The sequence below is a fragment of the Macrotis lagotis genome, chromosome 5, assembly GCF_037893015.1.
Source record: "Macrotis lagotis isolate mMagLag1 chromosome 5, bilby.v1.9.chrom.fasta, whole genome shotgun sequence".
In the NCBI taxonomy this organism is placed as follows: domain Eukaryota; kingdom Metazoa; phylum Chordata; class Mammalia; order Peramelemorphia; family Peramelidae; genus Macrotis; species Macrotis lagotis.
In genome coordinates, this window is record NC_133662.1 from 141917653 (window position 1) to 141932879 (window position 15227).

At 35.4% G+C, this 15227-nt stretch overlaps 1 pseudogene; it reads right to left on the reverse strand.

Moving 5' to 3' along the window:
• Nucleotides 1-8035: 8035 nt before the first annotated feature.
• LOC141489395 (putative E3 ubiquitin-protein ligase TRIML1) lies at nt 8036-15025 on the reverse strand (annotated as a pseudogene).
• Between the last annotated feature and the right edge of the window lie 202 nt (nt 15026-15227).

Consider the following 15227-nt stretch of genomic DNA (forward strand, 5'->3'; position numbering starts at 1 on the left):
GGAAAAGGTAGAAGGGAAAGAAGGTGGAGAAGAGGAAAAAAGGAAAGAAATGTGGAGAAGCAAGTGGTACAGATTGGAGAAGGGGAAAAGGTAATGTGGGGAACAAGGGTTTACCTGACATATAGATAGATAGCTAGATAGAAAGTGTTAGAAAGGTGTGAGATGAGTCTTTTATTCTTGTAGCTGTTACTCAGTGATGATACTCTAACAAATAAAAATGAAATAGAATAACAGGTTCTGTTCATCACAGAAGACATTGTGCCTAACAAACAACTTTCTGTTAGGGAAAATGGTCTAAGTCACTAATGAAGAAGGGAAGAGGAAAGGAATCAACATTTTTATAGTACCTATTCTGTATCAGACATTGTATATAACCAAGTGCTTTACAAATATTGTCTCATTCAATCCTCATAGCAACTCTGCCAGGTAGGTGCAAGTATCATTATTTTACAGGTGAGGCAACTGAAGTAATCAGAAGTAAAGTGACTTGCCTAGGGTAATAAAGCTAGTATGTCAGGCCAGATTTCAATTAAGGTATTTCTCTCTTTTTTTAATATTTTATTTGTTTTCCAATTATATACAATAATAGTGTCTACCTATTAATTTTGTAAGATTTTAAATTTTACACTTCTTTCCTTACCCTCCCTTTCCTCCCCCCCCATCCCACTACAGAAGGCAGTCTGATAATCTTTATATTGTTTCCATTGTGTTGAGAGAGAAATCATATTCTTGAGGAAAAATATAATATTAGAGATAGCAAAATTATGTAGCACATAAGACACTTTTTTAAGTTGAAGGTAATAGACTTTGGTCCTTATTTAAACTCCACAGGTCTTTCTCTGGATATAGATGGTATTCTCCACCATGGGTATTCTAAAATTGTCCCTGATTATGGCATTGATGAAATGAGCAGTCCATTAAGGTTGATCATCACCCCCATGTTGCTGTTAGATGTAAAATGTTCTTCTGCCTTTACTCCTCTTGCCCAAGATCAGTTCATGAAAGTCTTTCCAGGTTTCTCTGAAATCCCATCCCTCTTGGTTTCTAATAGAATAATAGTGTTCCATAATACAAATGTATTGTAATTTGTTCATCCCTAATTCATGAACATTCAGTCAATTTCCAATTCTTTGCTACTACAAACAGAATGCTATGAATATTTTTGTACAAGTGATGTTTTTGCCTTTTCTATGATCTCTTTATACCCAGTAGTGGTATTGCTGGATCAAAGGGTAGGTATATATTTATTTCCCTTTGGGCATAATTCCATATTGCTCTCCAGAAAGATTGGATGAGTTCACAGTTCCATCAACAATATATTAGCATCCCAGATTTTTCACATCCCTTTCAACATTGAACATTGTCCTTTCTGGTCGTATTGGCCAATCTTATACATGTGAGATGGTACCTCATAGCTGCTTTAATTTGCATTTTTCATAAATTTTTCTTAAGACTATGGATAGTTTGATTTCCTCATCTGTAAATTGCCTTTGCATATCCTTTGACCATTTGTCAATTGGAGAAAGGCCTTTTTTTATAAATTTGACTCAGTTCTCTCTATATATTTTAGAAATTAATCCTTTGTCAGAAATACTAGCTGTAAAAATTGTTTCCCAGTTTATTACATTTCTTTTGATCTTGGTTACAGTGGTTTTGTTTGTGCAAAAGTTTTTTAATTTAATGTAATCAAAATTATCTAATTTATTTTTAATGATGTTCTCCATCTCTTCCTTGGTCATAAACTGCTTCCCTTTCCATAGATCTGACAGGTAAACTATTCCTTGATATTCTAGTTTTCTTATAATATTGTCTTTTATGTCTAATTCCTTTTATGTCAAAAATCTCATTTTGATCTTATCTTGATATAGGGTGTGAGATGTTGGTCTCTTCCCAGTTTCTAATATACTAATTTATAATTTTCCCAACAGTTTTTTATCAAAGAGAAAGTTCTTATCCCAGAAGCTGGACTATTTGGGTTTATTAAACAGCAGATTACTATAATCATTTCCTGTTGTCTCTTTTGTACCCAATCTATTCCACTGATCCACCATCTGTTTCTTAGCCAGTACCAACCAGTTTTGATGACTGATGCTTTATAATATAATGGTAAAACTAAGCTACCTTCTTTTGTACTTTTTTTTCATTAAATCCCTGGAGAGTCTTGGCTTTGTGTTTCTCCATATAAATTTAGTTACAATTTTTCTAGTTCTTAAAGTAATTTTTGGGGAGTTTAATTGGCAAGGCACTAAATAAGTAGTTCGGTTTAGGTAGAATTGTCAACTTTATTATATTAGCCCAGCCTAACCATGAAAAGTTGATAATTGCCCACTTATTTAAATCTAATTTTATTTGTGTGAAAAGTATTTTATAGTTGTTTTCATTGAATTTCTGAATTTTTGCCTTGGCAAAAAAAATGATTTTTTTTGCCTTAGCAAGTAGACTCCAAAGTATTTTATAATATCTGAAGTTACTTTAGATAAGAATTTCTCTTTTTTAGCTCTTGCAGTATCCTGATATTAATACATAGAAATGTTGAGGATTTATGGGTTTATTTTATATACTGTGACTTGGCTAAAGTTGCTAATTGTTTCTAGTAGTTTTTTTAGATTATTTTTTAGGATTCTCTAGGTATATCATCATGTTTTCTGTAGAGTAAGAGTTTTGTTATTCCTTCCCAATTTTAATTCCTTGTATTTCTTTTTCTTCTCTTATTGCTGAAGCTAACATTTCTAACACAATATTGAATAGTAGTGGTGAAAACAGGCCTCCTTGTTTCACCCTGATCTTACTTGGGAATGCTTCTAGTTTATCCCCATTGCAGATGATGCCTGTTGATGGTTTCAGATAGACACTGCTTATCATTCTAAGGAACAATTCATTTATTCCTAGCTCTCTAGTGTTTTTAATAGGAATGGGTGCTGTACTTTGTTAAAGCTTTTAATTGAGATAATCATATGATTTCCGTTAGGTTTGTTATTGATACAGTCAATTATACTAACAGTTTTCCTAATATTGAACCAACTCTACTTTCCTGGGATAAATCCTATCTGGTCACAGTGTATTATCCTAGTGATAACTTACTGTAATCACTTTGTTAAGATCTTATTTAAGATTTTTGCATCCATATTCATTAGGAAAATTGGTCTATATTTTTATTCTCTGTTTTGACTCTTCCTGGTTTAGGTATCAGCACCATAATGGTGTCATAGAAGGAGTTAGGCAGAGTTCTGTCTTAACCTACTTGTGAATCCATCTGACCCTGGAGATTTTTTCTTAGAGAGTTCAGTAATAGATTCTTGAATTTCTTTTTCTGAGATAGAGCTATTAGGTATTTAATTTCCTCTTCATTTAACTGGGGCAACTTATATTTTTGTAAATATCCATTCATTTCACTTAGATTATCAAATTTAATGGCATACAGTTGGGCAAAATCCAAATTATCATGTTAATTTCCTCCTCATTGGTGGTGAGTTCACATTTTTCATTTGATACTAGTAATTTGTTTTTCTGTCTTTTTTTAAATCAAATTAACCAAAGGTTTGTCAATGTTTATTGATGTTTTCATTAAACTAACTCCTGATTTTATGAGTTCAATAGTTTTCTTGCTTTTGATTTTATTAATTTCTCCTTTAATTTTTAGAATTTCTAATTTGATATTTAATTGACATTTTAAATTTATTCTTTCTCTAATTTTTTAGTTGCATACTTAATTAACTGATTCCTCTTTCTTTAATTTATTCATGTGTGCAGTAAAGTTATAATATATCCCCTAACAACTGCCTTGGCTGTATCACATAAGTTTTGGTATGTTGTCTTGGTATTGTCATTATCTAGGATGAAATCATTAATTCTGTCTATAATTTGTTGTTTGATCCACTCATTCTTTAAAATGAGGCTATTTAGTTTTCAATTAGTTTTAGGTCTATCACTCCATGGCCCATTATTGCATGTGATTTTTATTGCATTATGATCAGAGAAGGAAGTATTCACTATTTCTGCCATTCTGAATTTCATTATAAGGTTTTTAATGCCCTCGTACAAGGTCAGTTTTTGTGTGAGTGCCATGTACTGCAGGAAGAAAAAGCATATTTCTTTCTATCCCCATCCACTTCTCTCCAAAGGTCTATCATGTAGGTTTTCTAACATTCTATTTACCTCCTTAACTTCCTTCTTGTTTATTTTAATGGTTAAGTTTATCTAAATCTGAGAGAGGGGGTTTGATATCTCCCACCAGTAGAGTTTTGATGTTTATGTCTTCCTGTAACTCATTCAGCTTCTCTTCTAAGAATTTGGATGCCAGACCACTTGGTGCATACATATTTAGTATTGAAATTGCTTCACTGTCTACAGTACCTTTTAAGAGGATATAGTTTCCTTCCTTATCTCTTTTAATGAGATCTATTTTTGCAACTGCTTTGTCTAAGATAAAGATTGCTATTCCTGCCTTTTTCACCTTGGCTGAAGCAAAATATATTCTGCTCTAACCTTTTACTTTACTCTATATGTATCTCTCTACTTCACATGGGTTTCTTGTAAGCAGCATATTATAGGATTCTGGTTTTTAATCCACTCTGCTATTTGCTTACATTTTATGGTAGAATTTATCCCACTCACATTCAAAGTTATAATTACTAACTCTTTATTGCCCTCTATGCTCTCTTCCCTCTGTTTCTATTCCCCCCCTTTTTTCACTTTATCCATATTTCCCAGTATTTTACTTCAAACATACCTCCTTCAGTGTGTTTTCCCCCTTATATCCAGCCCTCCTCATCTTTACCCTTTCCCTTTGCCCCTTCTTCCTTCTTTTCCTTCTGTTAATTCTTCTTTTCCTTCACCCCTCCCTTTTTCCCCTTTTAATACTTGAAAGCTAAGATAAGTTTCTTAACTTAAGTGTGTGCATGTTAATCCTTCTTTGAGCTAAATCTGATGAGAGTAAGATTCAGGCAGTTCTCACCTCCTCCCCTCTTCCCCTCTATTGCAATAGGTCCTTTATACCTCTTCATGTAATGTGATTTACCCACATTCAATCTCCTTCATTCTTCCATCTTTTTAATGTCACCCTTTTTTAAGTAGATATTGTTTTTAAATCATTCTGAGTGATGGCTAAGTCATGAGTATCCATTACTTCTGGCTAAGTGTATTCTCTCTAATAGAGTTACAATTCTCAAGAGTTATGAGAATCTTTCTCCCATATGGGGATATTTCCAGTATCACCTTATTGAATAGCAATTTTTTTTCTTTTCCCTTTTTTTTTTTGCTTTTTCATGTGTCTCTTAAGCCTCCTGTTTGAAGTCCAAATTTTCTATTTAGCTCTGGTCTTTTTGTCAGGAAAAGTTGGAAGTCTCCTATTTTGTTAAATGTCCATCTTTCCTCCTGGATGAGAAGCCTCAGTTTTGCCAGATAGTGAATTCTTGCTTGCATTACAAGCTCCCTTGCTCTTCAGAATATCATATTCTAAACCCTTCAGTCCCTTAATGTTGATGCAGCCACATCCTTTGTAATCCTTACTGTAGCTCCTTGGTATCTAAATTGTTTCTTTCTGGCTGCTTGCAGGATTTTTTCTTTTATCTTATATTTCTGGAATTTGGCCACAATATGTCTTGGTCTTTTCATTTGAGGATCCCTTTCAGGAGGGGGATTGATGTATTCTTTCAATCTATTTTTGCCTCTGGTTCCATTATATCAGAGCAGTTTACTTTCAATAGATCCTGAAATATTGAGTCCAGGCTGTTTTTTTTTTATCCTCAATGTATTCAGGAAGACCAATGATTCTTAATTTGACTCTCTGGGTCCATTCCCCTAGGTCAATGATTTTGCTGATGAGGTATTTTACATTTTCTTCAATTTTTTGGATTTGTTTAACAGATTCTTGGTGTCTCATGAAGGCATTAGTTTCCACAGATTCCATACATTTACCTTTTGCAACTCCTTTTCCAATTGGTCATTTCTATTTTTGAAGGAGTTTTCCATTTACCCAATTGTATTTTCCAAAGATTTACTTGTTGCAGGGTGTTAATTTTCTCTTGGATTTCTTTTCCCAATTTTTCCAATTGATTTTTAAACTCCTTCTTGATCTCTTCTAAGAAGTATTTCTTCATATTCTTATTTCTTATTCTCCTCAGAAGTTCTAGCTCTCTCTGAGTTAGGGTTTTGTCTTCAAGGTAGCTTTCAATGGATCCCTTTCTTCATTTTCCTAGGATCTTGTATTGGGGAGGAGGCGGGCTCACAGACCTTGTGAGTTAAAATCCCTAGAGGCTTAACTCACCGGGTTTAGTAACTCCAAGTGTGTTGGAGTTTCTGTGACCTTGATTTGCAACCCACTCCCTAGGTCTGAGGGGGTGGGGGAGAGCAGCAAGGCCTGGATCCTGGTGTGGTTGGTGGTGGGGAGATTATAACTGTGTTTGTTCTGTAAAGAGACTCTTTCTCCCACAGGGATGGGGTTGGGGAGAGGATTAAACTGGAAACAGGGTAACTCTGCTGAAAATACAGAGATCATGGCCCTGTTCTTCCAGACGAGCGGAGCTGAGCAGATTGATATCTAGTTACTTCTCTGGAGCTCCCACTCTTCCAGCTTCTGAGGCTGTTCTCAGGGTATAACCACATCTCACCCCACTGCCCTGGGCTGGCTCTCTGCTCTCTGCCCCCAGCTCAGTCATATTCCCCTAAGACAGACCTTGTTGGTAGATGTTCTTCTCCTTTGCTCTTCTATAGATTTTATGTATGTGAATTTTGTTAAGAGGCTTAATTCATATTAATTCTGAGGGAAAGCCAGGATACCTTAGCACAGTGCCTGGCTTCTCTCCACCATCTTGGCTGGAAGTCCCTAAAGTATTTCTCAATGGAACTTTGCATACTGCTTCATCTAGGTGTCCCCCTCATGCCATGGGTTAAGGGCTCTGTCATTCTCTATATTATCTTGAAGGTAGTAACATTTATTAATATTCCTCAAGATTGTTTTCTTATTTCCTGGAGGGAATGGACTAGTCAGAACCCTATAAGGCATTGTTATCATATAAAATTATAATTCCTTTGTGATTTCACACAAGCTTCTAAAGAGGAAGATCAAAAAATATTTGTTGATGATTCGCACTTATTCAGTAGTGTTCAGAATCTTTGTAAAATCATGGACCATAGCTCACCAGACCCCTCTATCCTCCACTAGCTCTTTTCCATCTTCTGTTATTCTTGTCTTTATTCTCCTTTAATGTGACAGTGTTAACATGGAAATTCCATTTCCTATCATTTCAACATGGGAACAACCACACATGATACTAGGGGGGATTTATTGTTATTTCATGTTTCTGAAAAGCATATTACCAACCTATTTTTCACACTATAACTGAATGAGGCCTGGTTCTCCTCTGTAATTCAACCTATTCAAATGCATAAGGCATTTTCACATAGCCTTTTGGGATATATTTGTATTAACAAGGCTGTTTTCAAGGCAGTCTTGAAAAGATAAGCATGTCCTGGGGCTCCACTATAGAGCCATGATGTGGAAAAGGTTTTTTTTTAATGATGATATTTCTTAGAGAATTAGTTATGCAAATGATACGGTTCTCTATGTTTCAAGCTACAGAATAATGCAGAACTTTTTAGATTTTATCAATAATGAGCCAAAGGTATTGGGCATATAGTGTACTTGGAAAATAACCTGGTGAAGGAAAAATAATAAGAAATCACATGCAGACATATAAGTTCATATACAAAGAAAAATAAGCATATGTGTGCATATATACTATATAAGAAATGCATTACACATATAGTATTTATGTATGATATCCAATTTCATTTCCTATGGGAAAATAATATTTCCATGTATAGATTAGCTTTGCAAAATATTGCTGAAGCTCTAAGCATAGTGTCAGTGAAGTGGGACACATTGGGTTTTGATATAAAATGAGAGACACTAGGGCTGAAACCAAGAATAAATAAGATGAACTTTGTTGTCATTAGTTTTGATAATCACCCATAACTTTATTGGTCACTTCAACATAAGATCAAATGAAGAGAAAGGCATTTTCTGTGTCATTTTTCAGTCACTTTTCAGTGAGAGACTCCCAAAGCAATGAGTGCCATTGACAGTCATCTCCTGATTATTCCAGGGGCCTCCAGGGATCCATTCTTTATTAGGGCAGCAAGGAGACAAGTAAGGAAGAAGAGGCCCTTGAAAAGATTGGGGGGGGGGGGACTATGGAGAAGAGATCTGTCTGAGACATCATAAAATGCTATATGTCCCATTTCATAATCAAGAAAAATGCCAAGTTTGTGGATAGGTGGAATTCTCATGAAACCCATCTTGTGAACTCCAGAAATAAAAATTATTTCCATATTTGAAGCCAACTAGAATTTGTATATCCTTGGATAAGAGGGAGAGTCTCCCCTTTCTTCTGACTGAATCTGTATACCCAGTGACCATTCCATCTGATCATCCATCTTCACTTCTCAATAGTGTTTTCCTGAAGTGAAAGTCTGGGTGCCCAACACAGTAAGAGCACAGTCAAATCTTTTGTTGTTGTCAGGTATTTCCTGTAGGACACTTGTATAAGTGACACTCTTCAAATCTTCAGACAGGATGAGTTGAGGTTGGACTATTTCAGGATCCAAAGTTATATCTCCTAGAGAGAAAAAAAGAAAAAAAAGATAATTAGCCTTAGTTTGTAGACCTAGGAGGTTAAAAACAAAACAAAGAAAAATTCAATATTGCTGTTGAAGTGAGATATTAAACACATTAATTCACTGCGGCTACAACTTTGAAATACTCCAACTATTTGCAAAAACATACTTGGGCTTATGACTGAAATAAGTAGGATCATTCAAGCCTTACAAGATAGCCCTATTTCACTATTGAGATAGTAAAAATTTGGAAAAAACTCTCAATAGATGTAAGAGGAAAGAAAAGATCTCTATGGGATAGCAGAGACTGAGAAAAGGAATAATTTGTGTGTACTAGCACATACTAAAGAAATCCATTGTAAAGCTTATGGGAACTCCTGGAAATTTCCCCAACATTAATTGAGACTGATATGGTGACTTACTGTGGAAGTTCATGAGCATTTTTCTCAAGCCACTAATGGAGCAGGTGCTCCATGTGGGGAAAGCAACCTCTGGTTCTTGGAGTAACAGCTCCTGATTCCTACAAAAAGGATAAATACACTTGGTTGCCTTTGCGTTCTACACAGAGATTCAGAGCCCTTTCCAGATCAAATACTTCATTGTATTTCAGCACAATAAAACTGAGTTTGCTCATTCAAAAAAAGTGGATTCCCTTCTGGATCCAGTATTTCTGAATAGTTGAATACAGAATAGACACTTACCTTGCCAAGGTCTCTTTTATATCCTGAGGGAAGAAATTAGAGAGCTTTAGTGTTTTGGTCCTTAGTCCATTTCTATAATATTGCCTTTTCCAGACAGCCCAGACATACCACCACACCACTTCAATTAGAAATCTTTTCCTGGAGCATTACTCAATTTGTCTGTGCAAAATTTCAAACTAGCCTTTGACTTGTCTTTGATTGGTCTCTGATTGGTCTCATGCCCCTACCACCCTCTTGAAGATGAAGAAATAATTTCACTGTGAGAGAAGTGCTATTCTGCTCTGTCCTTCTCCCTCCCTCCCTTACACACTGTCATTTGACAGTAAAACTTTTGCTTACTCTAAATGACAGAATAATTAATAAAAAAAAAAGCTGCAAAATATTTAAGGGTATGTGAGACTGGGAGTCACCCTTTTTGATGGTTGATGTGAGTGAGAAGTGTGAGTTCTGAAACAATACTGGCATGGTGCCATATTATAGAAATTTAATTGTAATTAAAGAATTTAAAGAACTTGAACTGAAGTTTCCTACTAGGGTACGTTTGGCAATGAGGCTCTACCTATCCAAGCACTATCATATTAGAATACAAAGAAGCAAAGAAATCATCGGCGCACCCTTCTTAGCAGGTCAATGATCAAGGATAATCCTGAAAGACCTATTATGGAAAATGCCATCCACATCCAGAGGAAAAATATGAAGTCTGAATGCAGAGCAAACCATATGATGTTCACTTTTTAAAACTTCTTTTATATTATTTCTTTCTTTCTCATGTTTTTTCCCCCTCTTAGTTCACAAAATGACTAATATGGAAGTAGGTTAAACATCATTGTCCGTGTACAACATATATCAAATTGTTCACTGCCATGGAAGCGGGGAGAGAAGGGAGGATTGTAGAAAAATGTGGAACTTGAACGCAAAAGAATGAATGTTGAAAATCATTTTTGATTGAAATTGGCCAAAAATGAAAGTTTTGTCATACTTAAAAAATAAAATCATCAGTCCATATATCTCCTCCCATTAGAAAAATGAATGTGTTGATTGTTAGAGGGGGTAGGTAGTAAAATAGAATATGAGAGTTAAAAAAGGAGCTGAGAAGTGATTTAGGCCAATGGACATGACATATAAATGGTGTCTACAGAACTTAAAAGTGTTCATTCAAATTCCTTTTAAAGATTTACCAAGGGGAGGAAATCACATCTAAAGGCTGACAAACTAATTTTGTACAGCATGTTTGCAAAGTGATGGCATGACATGATATGAAATTTGGAGTCATTAGGAAATGAGCTTAAATATTACTTCTGGTGATATCTTTCTGATCCAAGGGGAGCTTTTTTTAAAAAAGATTTTTGCAAGGCAAATGGGGTTAAGTGGCTTGCCCAAGGCCATACAGCTAGGTAATTATTAAGTGTCTGAGAATGGATTTGAACCCAGGTACTCCTGACTCCAAGGCCGGTGCTCTATCCACTGTGCCACCTAGCCATCCCACAAGGGGAGCTTTTCAATTGCTCTGCAGTTCATTGTCCTTCTCTATGGAATGGGGATAGTAAAATCTCTTTAACAATTCAAAGGGTAATCATGACTCACTCACAAGATATTATGTCAGCCATTTTGGAATCTCAAACCCCCAAACTACTTGGTTTTTATGCAACCCATTAGTCCTAGTTCTGTCCCATGTACCTGAAAGATTAATTTATTCTCCTATCAAGTGCCTGAATAGATATAACATTTCCCTTCAAACATTTCTACAATTCTAAACATTCTGTTTTTACAACTAATACCTTGGGACATAGAATTGAATCTTCTCTATCATCCAAGACAATTTTTTCTTGACCCATTCCTTGTTGTTGAGACTCCTCAAATGTTGAATGTACCATGAATAAAAAGCAATACTTTTGCTTAAAGATTCCCATATTTTTTGAGGGAGATCACTGTAAATTCCCCAAGTCAGGAATTAACTCTATCATCATCTCTTATACAGAACCAAGAATTCCCCTATTTCTTGAAGATACAGCTTAACTTTGCCATTTTCCTTCAGATGACTTTACTTATTTCCTCCATCAACTTCTTTGCCTTTCTGTTTCAAGAACATTGCCAGTTTACTCATTACTCAGGATTTTTGACTCTTTTCACTGTTTTTTTTTTTTTTTGCGGAGCCTGGTATAGTACCTAGCACATGGAAGATCCTGCTTAATTGGTTGCCTGATTGTTTTATAAATTGCTCATGACCTCATAGTCTAGATAGAATTATAGAATCATTAACTATTCCTCTTGAAAAGAACCTTTATATAATGATCTACTTCTACCCATTTCACCAAGGAATGAGGTATATGACTGTTTAAAAGAATCAGGACATTCAAGTGTGATTATGTGATTACAAATTTGGGTTCAACACAACCTGTTAGAGGTATTGAAACTCATAACGTTTTACTGAAATGATCCAGTCTTTGTGAATCCCTGTGCTACAGATTGTCTGAGGGAGAGATTTAGCCCTAAGCCTGATCATCAGAAACCAAATGCATTTGCAGAATCCATTGAGAAACCTAAACTGATCCACTCTACCATGTTTCATGTTTCATATACTCACCTGAAGCATTTTCAAGGGAGCCTTTTCCAAATTCCCCTCTATTTCTAATAACATTTGCTGTAGATTCTCAATTTGCTGGGACAGTTTGGACTTCATCTCCTTGATTTCTTTCTGGATTCCTGGTCCAGTCTTTGTAGTTAGATAAATAGAGAGATAGAGATAGAGATAGATAGATAGATATATAGATAGATATAGATATATATTCTTCCTCCCACAAGAAGTCATGCATTTTTTCATATTCTGATGTAACAGATTTTTTGATAATATATATATATATATATATATATATATATATATATATATATATATATATATATATCTCCTCCTGCCCCAAGAGAAGTTAGGATAAAGAAAAGAAATGAAAACCATATGTTAGAAGGAGTGAGTGACCATCATTTATTTTCCCTGTTAAATGTTATTGGTCATCAAATGGTCAAATGATATGCAAAGGCAAATTACAGATGAGATCAAAGCAATCCATAGTCATATGCAAAATTTCTCTAAATCATTACTTATTAGAGAAATGCAAATTAAAGCTTCTTTGAGGTACCACCTCACACCTCTCAGACTGGCCAATATGACCAGAAAGGATGATGATCATTGTTGGAATGGTTGTGGGAAACCTGGGACACTATTACATTGCTGGTAGAGCTGTGAACTCATCCAACCTTTCTGGAGAGAAATTTGGAACTACACCCAAAGGGCAACAAAAATATGCATACCCTTTGATCCAGCAATACTGCTACTGGGTCTATACTCTGAAAAGATGATGAAAAAGGGTAAAAACATCACTTGTACAAAAATATTCCTAGCAGCCCAGCTTGTGGTGGCAAAGAATTGGAAATCAAGTAAATGTCCTTCAATTAGGGAATGGTTTAGTAAACTGTGGTATGTCATGGAACACTATTGTTCTATTAGAAACCAGGAGGGATGGGAATTCAGGGAAGCTTGGAGGGATTTGCATGAACTGATGCTGAGTGAGATGAGCAGAACCAGAAAAACACTATATACCCTAACAGCAACATGGGGGTGATGATCAACCTTGATGGATTTGCTCATTCCACCAGTGCAACAATTGGGGACAATTTGGGGCTCTCTGCAATGGAGAATACCATCTGTATCCAGAGAAAGAACTGTGGAATTTGAACAAAGACCAAGGACTATTACCTTTAATTTAGAAAAAAACTGATATCTTATTGTATGATCTTGCTATCTCTTATACTTTATGTTTCTTCCTTAAGGATATGATTTCTCTCTCATCACATTCAATTTGGATCAATGTACAACATGGAAACAATGTAAAGGCTAACAAACTGCCTTCTGTGGGGGGGGAAGTAAGATCAGGGGGAAAACTGTAAACTCAAAATAAATAAAATTTATGTAAAAAGTTGAAAAATAATAATAAAAATGTCATTGGTCATCAAAGAAGATTCATGGACTATTTTCAGACACAGCTTTTCTGACTGATTGGTTCCCATCTTCCATTTCTAGAATTTTCAGTTATACTACCCTTTAAAAGATCTTTTAAAGACTAGTTCATGATGAAGAGAATAGAGAAAGTGATGCTGTGTAAAGGAATTCAAAAATACACCAGAGACAAATTTTTCCCCTAAAAATACACAAATCATACCTAGAAAGTATTTCTTTTTGCATATAATTTAGCAGTTTACATAAAAACACAGTTCTTCTACTATCATTGTCAGATTATTCCCCCAAAAAAGTTACAATAAATTTCATCATTTGATTACATTATAAACCTATTTCTTTGCAGAAAAAAGCACTCCTTGACTACCATTTTTATCATTAATTCTTCCTCATCAAGAAACTAGACACTGACCTTACATTGTGCCTCTCTACTTTGAATTTTGTCCAGTGAAATTTTACATGATTTCTCTTTTCCTTTTAAAATTTTCCCTGTGTTCTGGAGCTTCTCCTGTAAGAAAAATAAAAGCTTACTCAAATCAGTTTTTAAATAAAGAGGGCCACATGATTTATAATTATTGACTAGAACTAGAATTTATTTATCACTTTGAGGATCTCAAAGTTTTTATGTCTTTTTCATTGTTTCATTGGAACATCACAATAACCATAAAAATTAATGACTATTGTTATTACTCTTTTTTTTAAGATGAGAATATTGAAGCCAAAACTGATATGCAAGGCCAAAAAAATAAGTGAGCTTTATATTTGCTATTAAAGTCATTGATGTGAAGTCCCTAGATTTTCCTTGGATGCATTAGGTTGAGCTGTATATCCAATATGACAGTAGCCCCAAGGGGCCAAAACAGAGATTTGAATCAACAGCCACCCTTTCTACCCTGGGATAGATTGATAGGGAGCAGACACTTTTACCTTGCATTTCTCAGCAGCCTTATCCAAGGGAAGGACTTGGTGATCCTTGTGTTCTGGAGCTAAAACACAAGACTCACATATAGACTTCTGGTCGTTTTTGCAGAAGACCTTCTCTTTTTCCCAGTGTTGATTACAGATGGTCAGGCCTACCATGCTCTGAAGTAAATGAAGTCTGATCACTTTGCCAGTGGTGGACAGATTCTGCAGGCTCTTGTTGGGCACTAAATCTTGATGTGGATAACTTGCCTGCATTCTGGGCAGTTTCATATGCCACCAGCTTCCTCCCCACACTGGAGAAGATATTCTGTGCAGAAGTTATGACCACATTTGACAGTCACTGGATCAGTAAAGTAGCCCAGACAGATGGAGCAAGTGAGATCTGCTTTTAGGTGTTCAAGTAAACCTTTGGCATCCACATTCCTAGACCTGAGAAAGAGTCATCGAAAATTCCGACCAGAGCATTCCTGTTCCATGCAAGGTTGTGCTACAAAGATTCAGAGGTCAAAGTGAGTCCGCATGTGAGGTGATCTCATAATCCACCAGACATACTAAACGAATCCATTAGATATGTTACGTTTGCTTTCAAATAGAGTCAGGTGACCTAAAAATTGTGTGTCTCAGAGAATCCACATGAAGCCCAGCTTATAGGAAATCTCATTGATAGTCTTCTTGAAGAGGCTCTTTCCTCCTAAGAATCAAGGTGATGGAATTATCTTTTACTAGTTCTTACTCTCACTTTCTCTTCCTCTTACCCACATTTCAGGATCACCATCTTCTGAAGAAAACATCTTTACTCTATCTTAAATACTACTGAAAGATTTGACCAATCCTGCTACTTTATAAGTAGGTTGAAAATAACTATTTTCATTTTAAAGATTGAGGACAATCATATTTCTGCTTATCTAACACAACAAGGCAATGAAAATCCAAGTCACTCTCTTTGTGCCACTAACTTTTCCTCTCCTCCTCCCAAA